We start from the raw sequence: 12,389 nt of genomic DNA, 5'->3' as shown, positions 1-12,389 counted from the left end.
GTAGTGTGGAACCAAAGTCTTGCAAGAAACAAGTATTTTAATATCTTGTTATTTAAGGTGCCAAAACAGACACAACATAATTTTATCTTTTAAATAACTGTGCTTACCATTATCCTTTCAATAGCCAGTCTCATATACTAATAATTTAATCACAGTCTCTTATTTTGTTAGTAGCTTCTTTATTTTTAGAAAGTCTTCGCCACATTTCCTACAACCTTCACAGTGAATAAAAGCAAAGTAAACTTTAAATTCAGTCCATAACAGAACAGATGATATTGACTCAGACCGAAATCTCATCACTCCACTGGGTGACAGAGCAAAGGAGACTGTTACAGTAAAAGTCTCAAAAGTCCGGATGGACAAAACCCAGCAAGAAAACACTCACACAGCTCTATGCTGTGTTTCTTGGATTTAAAAATGAATAGATTGCATTGTCTAACTAGAAAGGACCATAAATGGAATCTGAAAAATAAATACTTAGGAAATCATTAAATTACAGGATAAGGAAAGTTTGCTTCAATTCTAACTGAATAAGGAGGAACAAATGCAGCTGGTTCATTTACTCATCGTGCATATCTCCATCTAAACATGGCTAGGATTTTCATGGAAAGGCACATAGATAAGAACAGGCTTTCTCCTATGGATGGTTTGTTACCAGCATGGTGGTAGCTTCAATGTAAACCTCTGAACAAAGGCAGCAGTAACTTACAGCTGGGTGCTGAGCTAATGCTCTGCTCCTGCACAGTGAAAGTGCTGGCTTTGTCTTCCAGCAGCTTATTTTCTCCTAACAGTTGGGCTGTTGGGTTGTCTGCTCCCTTTCAGCTGAGCAGTGAGCAGGGTTCCTCTGCAAGACAGATCAGGGACCTACTAGCTACTGTTCATCTGATCCATGGTAAGTGTTTTAGGAATAATATCCAAGCACAACAGCAACAATTTATTTTCAGATGTCCCAAAAATCAGTACAGGGACTGACAATGTAAGGCAAAAAAAAATATGTATAATATAGCTTTGCTCTAAGACATTTGAAACAGCATCTTTTAAAAAAAAATGAATTCAATATAAAATAATATCAGCAAAGTGAACATTCAACATCTGGAGAAGAGATAAGGCAGACCCCAGTAACATTTTCACAATACAATTATCTCTAAGACCCCCACCCACAGACACACATGAAGCCTCTGGAGAGGAGGGAACACACCATCTTATCCCCACCATTCAGCTTCTATGAGTCATGCATCTAAAATATTTTTAGTACTTAGATTAAAAGGTTCCTGTAAAGCAGGAGTGGAAATAGATGGAAAGCTTTCTGAGGATGCTAAAAAGTTATTTTAATATTAAATGATCCTTTTTTAAACTGTGTGCAGAAGTTAGCTTCAACTACTGAGAGTACACAGTAAACAACAAAAGCTACGCAACTCATCCCAGTACAGGATACATCTCCCCCACTCCCAGGTGGGAAAATCTTGGCATCTATTAAATTGTTAATTAGTTTCCAGAAACATTTTTGCCAATTAAAAAAATAATTTAATACTTATCCATCTGGGCATGAAATACTTTCAGAAGAGCATTCGAATTGGTGAGCTGAACAAGAAATGATCCCCAGCCGCACAGCACCACCTCCCAAACCACCAGGGGCCAGCACCAGGCAAGAAGCACCTCGCAAAAAAGAGCCATCAAATACTAACTCCACTTATTTCTGTTGGCATCGTGTCCTTCAAGCTCTGAGGGGTTAAAGCCAACCACTGGTTCAAACCCCGTTTCAAGAAACCGAAAGGATTTAAAACAGAAGTCAAACCGAAAGGTGCATTTCAGCACGATTTCATTGCGCTGCGACAGTCTGTCGCTCCCTCGGAAAGCTCAACACACAGACTGGGTCATGGACAGAGGATGGAAAGATAAGACAACAGTTATCCACCTGTTTTCCCCAAACAGTATTCAGGAATTTATGTACCTAACTATGCAACTAACAATTATTCAGAGCAAAAGATACTAACTGCCCTTAAAAAGAGATGGTGCTGCTCTTCCCCTCAGTAAACTCATATATTTGGTCTCAGCCAGCATCTCTTTCCTTGCTTGGGGAAGACAAACTACCTAAAAAAACACGTAACAAACTTAATGCATTTTCATTTTGCTCCTGTCAGTAATGTCACTTTTGTTATAAAACATGCAGCTTAGATTTAGAGCCTTCCAGATGAAACATACGGATACCAAATAGGAACCCAGCAGTCCACGTTCAATGAAGAAACAGATGGGTGCCCATCTGCCAAAATGCCTGGTGAAATACCTCACGTTACAGAGGTAACGGTGCAACTTCAGCTGATACTTGACCCTTTGAAGGTACTTATTTTTAAGCCACTCCTCAGAAGCATTACAAATGTGACACCAGTCAATTTAGTACACGAATGCGAGGTATTATTACAGACCTTCTATGCAAGTTGCAATTATGCTCTTTCTGACCAACGATACTGTCTTCATTATGGTACAGTAGGATCTGAAATACATTTTCAGCTTTTCAAGTTAACAGTTTCATAATTTATGTGGCAGATGTGCAAGGCAAACTGCACAGAAAAAGATAAGCCAAGAAAAACATCCTGATGGCCACAAATGAATTACGACTTGTGGGAGGAAGGAACTATAAAGCTATTTCCTGTGCCTTACAACTTCTAATCACAAAAGACTACCAAGTAAACAAGATAACCCAAAATCCACCACGCACACACACTTTCAAAAAGGACAGTGACTTTAAGAATTAAATTGAAGCCTCTTAGAGAACTCCGAGATCTCACTTAGAGAAACCACCACTGCACGTTGCTGAAGTTTTCCCTTTCAAAGTTTCCCCTCTCTCAGAAGTTCCCCAGTTGCAGCCTGCTGTACTCTTAATGGTTCTGTAATTGCTATGCTACAGCTGAAGTAGTTTTTACAGATGTTGGGAACATGAAGCAACTAACTACATGGTAATTTTAAAACTCATTTGTGCAAGGAATGAACACTTCCCCCCCTCCAAGTTGATTTAAGACTGATTTAATCTCTCCTGCAGATTCCCTGCAGTATGTAAGTGTCAATATTTTCATATTCTTATATATAAACATCCCTATGGTTTACACCAAAGATTCACTGCTTTAAATATTTTAATTTGTCAACAATTCAGAGTGGCAATACATGGTGGTAAATAACTTTCAAACTCACTAAGGATCTTGCCACATTAATTAATATTACCTTTACATATACTATTTCTTCATCTAAAGCCCAAGACTATTCTTTATTTCCCCATTCTTTAGGGGATATTTTGCTTCCAAGCACCTAACATTCTTCAGTTAGCATCCTCCAATCTTCAATGATGAGACTATCTTCACCTCACATTTACTAAGCCTTTAAAAATGGAGCTGCAGAAGTGTTGTCATTTTGCTTATTACACTTCATTCAAAAAACCTTCTTTAAAACATGACTTACCAAAATAATACTCCAGCATGTAGATTGAATCAAAACACTTCCTTTCAACTTACTATTGTGATGTTCTTACAATGTATTTCCACTGTTTTTCAGTATTAGTTTTTAGGTCATGTTTTTTAGCTCAAATTTTAGTTGAAATTAGAGTACAATTACACCTAAACCATTCTTAAAACAAATCCGATTAATCTCAAGCATGAAAACCAATTTCACAAACAAGTGGGGAAAAAAAAGCTGCCTTTCAGGCAACATTGGTGGGACAGTTACACGCTAAAACAGCAACTCTGCTTTTCATTCAGACAGGCGATGCTGTTACTGCCCTTTGCACGTTTTCAGTCTCCTTGCACTCATGGGAGCCTACACCTGGCTTATCAGACTGAAGTTATTTCTTCATAGCTCCTATTCCTGTGGATTTAATTGCTTTCAAAGTTCAATAGATTATGTTCAAACAATAGCAGCCATATAGTCAAAACAAGTGGAATTACAAAACTCGGGTAACTTTTTGTACCTGCAGAATCAAAGAGATTTTTGTACGTATGTTAAAATCACAGGACCAATTTATTTGTGCTCAGTCCCCAGACTTACTTTGCTACTCTGCTGCTTACACTTCAGAATTTCTTCTTCTGGAACAAACAAGCTGCAACCATTTAAAAAATATTTTTTAGAGTTAACCACATTTCTTTACAGAATTCAGTCAGATTGCGCTTCCTGCTTCAAGACTCAGCAAGAGCCACTCTATTTTCCGTCAAGTGCTGCATCTTTAGTTTTTCCATGTTTATGATCCAGTCAGGTAACATGACTTATACTGAAAACAAATGTTTAAACAAGTAGAAAAAAAAGCAAGAGAAATCGTATTAAAAATACACTTTCTGCAGAGTGCCTATTATACGAATAAACTCTGCTAGATAATTATACCATAAAACTAAAGTTTAAATACATTATTTTGGGAGAGACTGAAACACTCTTCAACAGAGGTCACACCCTCCAGTCGACTGTCCTTTGTACTTTGTTGCATTCATATGACTTCAAGAGTAACTTTCCCCGAAAATAAAAAACTCATTTCAGGTGTTCATGATGTGTTGCATAAGCTGCTTTCTAAATAAAGTATGTGGTGCTACTTCCTTCTTTGTATACACAAAGAATTAAGAAACCGTATTCAAGCCCACAGCTTCAGTATTTTAAATGTGTACAGAAGCTTCCAACAGGTAAAGAGACTCACAAGTACCCCCCAGCAGTGAGCTTTAAGGATTGGGGCACAACATTTTATTGTTGAGAGAAGTATTTACAAGAAGAATGAGGTCTTATCCTTCTTTCAAAGCAAGAAATAGAAGGGATAGTTGTTTTCAGAGGACAAGGAAGTTGTAGTTACACAACTTCAAAGCTTACTGTTGCCTCATGTTGAGTGTAACTTCAACTCACTTGTGTATCCCGGGGTTTCTATTATTGACCATTAAAAAATTGGAGTGACCTTGGATGGAGGCAGAAGATGGGGGGGAAAAAAATTTCAAACAAAAATCCAGCCTTACAGCAAAAAGAATACCACTAGCTATGATGCTCCAAACCCTCCAGCATGTCATGTAATCACTTCTGTACTTAAGACCATGTTTCTCCTACTCCCAAAACAAACCTTAAGCTTTCAGAATGTCAGAAGTGCTGTGCCACCAGTGCTTTAACATGATCCCCAAAAGATTCCCACACCATTGATAAGCCCCCCTCACCTCTGAAGTTTCTGCAATTCTGAGCTCTTTGTAACTCTTTACTCCCTATTCATGTGAAGTGTGTTCACATGTAAGACCAAAAAATGTCTTATTAGGGTTTTCTGACATCACGAAGAGCATGTAACAGTTTTAAGTTTACAGTAATGCAATAACTGGTCAAGGAAACCTCCTGATGCTATAGATGCTTGAAGTTTATTAGCTGAACAGTTACAAAGAGATTTTACTCTGAAAAGCAGGAATGCTTCTTGGCAGTTACTTCACCTCTGAATGGCACAGACCTATTCAGTGTTACTTGTCACACTGAGTTCTAAATAATCCAAACTTTCCTTTCTCAAAAAATTGTTTCAAATATTTGTCAATTGGCAGAGTATTTAGCTGGACAGAAGAATGTACATGTAGTAATATGGAGTTTAATATTGCCAAAAACCACACACCCCCAACATTAATGGGACCATGTTTAATGATCCTTGTAGTTTCAGCTATCCCTTCACTGCAAGCTGAGTACCATTACAACATTGCCCTAATTCCAAATTTATTACAAATTAAGCATTACTCTAAACACATGCTAGCTGTTCCACTAGGGAGGGCTGATTAAAGTTTAAACAATGCAGGCGCTGAAGCTTTTAACAAACTGATCATTCTCTGCTACTGTATAATCACTTTGGCACTACATCACATGCACCCCCGTACTCGCAATTTCAATCTTCCGCAATCATTTCCAGAGGAACAAACCTGACTGAAGAGAACTCCTCTAAACCAACAGTACTCACCCATCACAAGCTCTTCTCTGATCAGATCCACAGGCCAGGTACAGGGAAGGTACAGACCTGCCTGGGTCCTGCTCTGAAAGCTCTACCCTTGTTGCCTCCAGCCTGTCCGAGGGCTCTAACTCCTGCCAGCTCCTCTCCCTGCACCATCAGACTCAAGGAACCAGAGAAAGACACCAGCATCCCAAATGCAGGTAAAACATCCACGTCAAACCCAACCTTTACAACACAAGTTGCACTCTCTCCCTAACACCCAGACCAGCTTTGAGGGGCTTGCAGTTTCCTTCTGCATTCAGCTACAGAGCCATGACCCTGCACAGCTTCACATTCCAGCTGAGATGTAGCATAGGGTTTATGTCATTATCTAAAAAAGCCCTGATGTATCTCAGCAACAACAGAATCTACAATTACAGCTCAAGGAGAAGGTGAAGCAACTAAACAAGAAAACCTTCAACTGGTGTTTTAAACGTTTTCCAGGACACAAGGCTGGATTAAGACTACGGCAGAAACTGCCCTGCACTTTTCAGAGTAGGAAAAAGGAAGAGGAGGCAACAGTTTACACAAAGTTATCAAACTGCAGGCTCATAACCAGTTGTTTTCCTTCATTTATTCAAGTGCCTTTCAGTGGAATTGCTATGCAGGAGGTATTCAGGAGACAGACACTTGAGACTACTAGCTTCATCTTTGTTTTTCTAAAATGAACTGCATTATCAATTACTGATCTTATTTCTGAACACACTGGAACAAATTCTATAGTTGCTGCTGTTTGCAAAAAAACCCACCACCTCAACATGAGATTTGAGGCCTTTTATTTCCTGAAAATAATTACAACAAAATCAGAAAATGAATACTGATGTCACTAATGAGAAGCTGATCAGCTTCTCTTCTCAAAATTGGTTCCTCACTTTCTGCTTTCTTACTATTTGAAGCTGAAAGCAAGAACTATTCCACTATTCCATGCAGTGCTCCAGCACCTGCTACGCTCAGTAACTCTAATGCATCTGCAGCATTTCTTTCTATATCCAATGCTGAAATCCAATCCAGAAGAGACCATTATATCTGGCAGACAAGTTAAGGACGATGCTGTCTTTAAGTAAGAGCATATGGAGTATGTCTGGGTGCAAGAACCGTATTTCTTGACTCCACTACACACGGCCATAAGAGGAACACAACCAAAGCCCTTTAAATTTGTGTTTCAGCATCTCCAAGAACGTCTCTCTTTTCTGTGGAAGGAAACTATTAAGAAACTAAGTCTTTCCCCGCACCTCAGCTTGCTAACAAGTGAGAACCAGAAATTCAACATCTTAAAAATTAAAGTGTAATTAAGATGTTACAGCCTCTCAGTGAGTACTTTGTACTTTAGCATATCACTGTGCAATGGGAAACCTGTTCAGTATCGTAATCTCTGACAGTGTCAAAAGATGCCTGTTATATCACATAAAAAGGCAAGTATCCAGTGATAATTCTGCAGAATAAGCCGTGAGGATCCAACAGTTTACAGCCGGGGGCAAAGAATTCAGGGGGATTTCCTGCTACACCTTCACCTTTTGCCAGCACTCCTCCTTCAGCACCTGGTGGCCTTAAAGGAGCCACTTTCTTCTAGTTTGTTTTGAGCTGCGTTTCACAGGTTGTTTTTCAAACTTGCTCACCTGTCTCATTTTTGTTTTCACATGATAATGACCAGTGACTAACTTTGTATTTTCTTCAAATGGACATCTTAGCTTTCTGAAACATGTTTTAGCTTTGAATTATTTCTTTACCCCTCCTCTTCACCAGTGATGTTTCTTTTTCACCATTGTCTTTGAGAAGTGGTAACAGCACAGTTTCATTATCTCCACATCACCTGCAAGGATTCCATTCTTCAGCATGCCCTTGAAAGCTTTTTAAAAATTATAAATTCATCATTTTACTGTAAGCAACCTTTTTGAAAAATGCACCCCAAAAGTATCTTTTCCTTTATGCTTCTGTTGTTCACCACAGAAAGACTTTTAATCCAAGTGCTTTATGTTCACTATTACAGAGTGGCTCCAAAAGGAATACCCTGAACCAGACCCAATGCACAGCTCAGGATCGGGTCAGGGCTCAGCACTTCTGTCTTTTTGACTAGCACTTTGGTCAACCAGTCATCAGTCACCTCAGTGTCTACAGTCCCAGGTAAGGTGCTGATGCAACGTGTATCTAACCTATATAGGACACATGAAGTCACCCATCACTACCACGTTTCCTGCCCACATTGCCTCTCTGCCATTCACACGGGGTGGGAGGGTATCAAGCAACACAGTCCTCTTCCTGTTCTTGCTCTGCCTGTACAACTTCAGTCCTGAATTTTCAGTTAGTTGGGATGGACTGGTTGACAGATTATATCACATAAAAAGGCAAGTATCCAGTGATAATTCTGCAGAATAAGCCGTGAGGATCCAACAGTTTACAGCCGGGGGCAAAGAATTCAGGGGGATTTCCTGCTACACCTTCACCTTTTGCCAGCACTCCTCCTTCAGCACCTGGTGGCCTTAAAGGAGCCACTTTCTTCTAGTTTGTTTTGAGCTGCGTTTCACAGGTTGTTTTTCAAACTTGCTCACCTGTCTCATTTTTGTTTTCACATGATAATGACCAGTGACTAACTTTGTATTTTCTTCAAATGGACATTTTAGCTTTCTGAAACACATGTTTTAGCTTTGAATTATTTCTTTACCCCTCCTCTTCACCAGTGATGTTCCTTTTTCACCATTGTCTTTGAGAAGTGATAACAGCACAGTTTTATTATCTCCACATCACCTGCAGGGATTCCATTCTTCAGCATGCCCTTGAAAGCTTTTTAAAAATTATAAATTCATCATTTTACTGTAAGCAACCTTTTTGAAAAATGCACCCCAAAAGTATCTTTTCCTTTATGCTTCTGTTGTTCACCACAGAAAGACTTTTAATCCAAGTGCTTTATGTTCACTATTACAGAGTGGCTCCAAAAGGAATACCCTGAACCAGACCCAATGCACAGCTCAGGATCGGGTCAGGGCTCAGCACTTCTGTCTTTTTGACTAGCACTTTGGTCAACCAGTCATCAGTCACCTCAGTGTCTACAGTTCCCAGGTAAGGTGCTGATGCAACGTGTATCTAACCTATATAGGACACAGCACCATCAGGCTCTAGGAACCAGAGAAAGACACCAGCATCCCAAATGCAGGTAAAACATCCACGTCAAACCCAACCTTTACAACACAAGTTGCACTCTCTCCCTAACACCCAGACCAGCTTTGAGGGGCTTGCAGTTTCCTTCTGCATTCAGCTACAGAGCCATGACCCTGCACAGCTTCACATTCCAGCTGAGATGTAGCATAGGGTTTATGTCATTATCTAAAAAAGCCCTGATGTATCTCAGCAACAACAGAATCTACAATTACAGCTCAAGGAGAAGGTGAAGCAACTAAACAAGAAAACCTTCAACTGGTGTTTTAAACGTTTTCCAGGACACAAGGCTGGATTAAGACTACGGCAGAAACTGCCCTGCACTTTTCAGAGTAGGAAAAAGGAAGAGGAGGCAACAGTTTACACAAAGTTATCAAACTGCAGGCTCATAACCAGTTGTTTTCCTTCATTTATTCAAGTGCCTTTCAGTGGAATTGCTATGCAGGAGGTATTCAGGAGACAGACACTTGAGACTACTAGCTTCATCTTTGTTTTTCTAAAATGAACTGCATTATCAATTACTGATCTTATTTCTGAACACACTGGAACAAATTCTATAGTTGCTGCTGTTTGCAAAAAAACCCACCACCTCAACATGAGATTTGAGGCCTTTTATTTCCTGAAAATAATTACAACAAAATCAGAAAATGAATACTGATGTCACTAATGAGAAGCTGATCAGCTTCTCTTCTCAAAATTGGTTCCTCACTTTCTGCTTTCTTACTATTTGAAGCTGAAAGCAAGAACTATTCCACTATTCCATGCAGTGCTCCAGCACCTGCTACGCTCAGTAACTCTAATGCATCTGCAGCATTTCTTTCTATATCCAATGCTGAAATCCAATCCAGAAGAGACCATTATATCTGGCAGACAAGTTAAGGACGATGCTGTCTTTAAGTAAGAGCATATGGAGTATGTCTGGGTGCAAGAACCGTATTTCTTGACTCCACTACACACGGCCATAAGAGGAACACAACCAAAGCCCTTTAAATTTGTGTTTCAGCATCTCCAAGAACGTCTCTCTTTTCTGTGGAAGGAAACTATTAAGAAACTAAGTCTTTCCCCGCACCTCAGCTTGCTAACAAGTGAGAACCAGAAATTCAACATCTTAAAAATTAAAGTGTAATTAAGATGTTACAGCCTCTCAGTGAGTACTTTGTACTTTAGCATATCACTGTGCAATGGGAAACCTGTTCAGTATCGTAATCTCTGACAGTGTCAAAAGATGCCTGTTATATCACATAAAAAGGCAAGTATCCAGTGATAATTCTGCAGAATAAGCCGTGAGCATCCAACAGTTTACAGCCGGGGGCAAAGAATTCAGGGGGATTTCCTGCTACACCTTCACCTTTTGCCAGCACTCCTCCTTCAGCACCTGGTGGCCTTAAAGGAGCCACTTTCTTCTAGTTTGTTTTGAGCTGCGTTTCACAGGTTGTTTTTCGAACTTGCTCACCTGTCTCATTTTTGTTTTCACATGATAATGACCAGTGACTAACTTTGTATTTTCTTCAAATGGACATCTTAGCTTTCTGAAACATGTTTTAGCTTTGAATTATTTCTTTACCCCTCCTCTTCACCAGTGATGTTCCTTTTTCACCATTGTCTTTGAGAAGTGATAACAGCACAGTTTTATTATCTCCACATCACCTGCAAGGATTCCATTCTTCAGCATGCCCTTGAAAGCTTTTTAAAAATTATAAATTCATCATTTTACTGTAAGCAACCTTTTTGAAAAATGCACCCCAAAAGTATCTTTTCCTTTATGCTTCTGTTGTTCACCACAGAAAGACTTTTAATCCAAGTGCTTTATGTTCACTATTACAGAGTGGCTCCAAAAGGAATACCCTGAACCAGACCCAATGCACAGCTCAGGATCGGGTCAGGGCTCAGCACTTCTGTCTTTTTGACTAGCACTTTGGTCAACCAGTCATCAGTCACCTCAGTGTCTACAGTCCCAGGTAAGGTGCTGATGCAACGTGTATCTAACCTATATAGGACACATGAAGTCACCCATCACTACCACGTTTCCTGCCCACATTGCCTCTCTGCCATTCACACGGGGTGGGAGGGTATCAAGCAACACAGTCCTCTTCCTGTTCTTGCTCTGCCTGTACAACTTCAGTCCTGAATTTTCAGTTAGTTGGGATGGACTGGTTGACAGTTTGCTCTTTGATTTGGTCTGAAAAAGTTTTCTTGAGTGTGTTGCCCATCCATTCAGCCGTGCCTGTGCTATCTTGTACTTGGCCTGTGACAGAGTCCTGCAAACCACACCGTTTTAAAATGGGACACCCATTCAGCCGTGCCTGTGCTATCTTGTACTGTGACAGAGTCCTGCAAACCACACTGTTTTAAAATGGGACATTGCAGATTTATCCAAAATTTTCTGAAAGAAAAATATTCCACCTTGTTCTTCTGTCTTCTAAAAATCTGTCTTGAACCAAGACAGATGCACTTTGTAATAAACGCACATCTCGTACAATAGATCTATAAGAACTATTTTTCCTTCACCAACTGGAAGCCTTCCTCCTATTAAATTAGTTGGCATCTCTTGATCAAGTTAATTTACTATAATCATAATAAAGTTATGCTGACAACCAGTTCTGACAATCAGCCATCTCCCCACTATTTCTTCTATACCATCTCATTACGTGGGATAAGTACACCATTTATAACAAAGAGCACATTAAAATAGTTCAACTGATAGAAGAACTACAGATGAGGCTCATAGTACATAAAACAATAGTGAAATACCATAGAAGAGCTGCACAATGCTCTTTATGTCACTCATGGTACTTCCACTGCCAGGAAGAGTGAAGTAAGCTTTTTTTTCCCCAAAAACTGAGTACCTTCTCAGTTCACTTTCAGTTGATATATTCTAGCTGATCTTCATTTTAGTATTCTGTATAGAGCTCTTATGGGTGCTGAGAGCTGAGTCAGAACCAGAGCCCAGCTGAGGCTGGGAGGGAGCTCTGTGATGCCCCAGCCCACCCACCCAGCTCAGGAAGGCTCAGCAGGAGCAGGATGCCAAGGACCATGCTCTAGACAGGTTCTGAACATCACCGAGGATGGAGCTCCCACAGCATTTCTGGACAACCTGCTCTAGTGTTTGATGATCCTCACAGTATAAAAGCGTTTACTTCTGCCCAGAGGCAATTAGAATGACAAAACTGAAGTTTCTCACTAAACCACACCAGAATAATTATCACATGGAAAAGGTAAAAAGTGCATGAGGAAAGCGAGTATCACTGTTCCAAGAATACATTGGGGGGGGGGG

The 12,389-nt window shown here is 40.0% G+C and overlaps 1 protein-coding gene across 1 annotated transcript in view; it reads right to left on the bottom strand.

Moving 5' to 3' along the window:
• The window catches only part of CLINT1 (clathrin interactor 1), a 56,079-nt gene that overhangs the window by 32,018 nt on the left and 11,672 nt on the right, over window positions 1–12,389 (bottom strand). The window lies entirely within an intron of this gene.

Source organism: Calidris pugnax, unplaced genomic scaffold, assembly GCF_001431845.1.
Source record: "Calidris pugnax isolate Ruff unplaced genomic scaffold, ASM143184v1 scaffold27, whole genome shotgun sequence".
Classification (NCBI taxonomy): Eukaryota; Metazoa; Chordata; class Aves; order Charadriiformes; family Scolopacidae; genus Calidris; species Calidris pugnax.
Note: the sequence above shows the minus strand (reverse complement) of the source record. Positions and strands in the feature narration are given on the sequence as shown.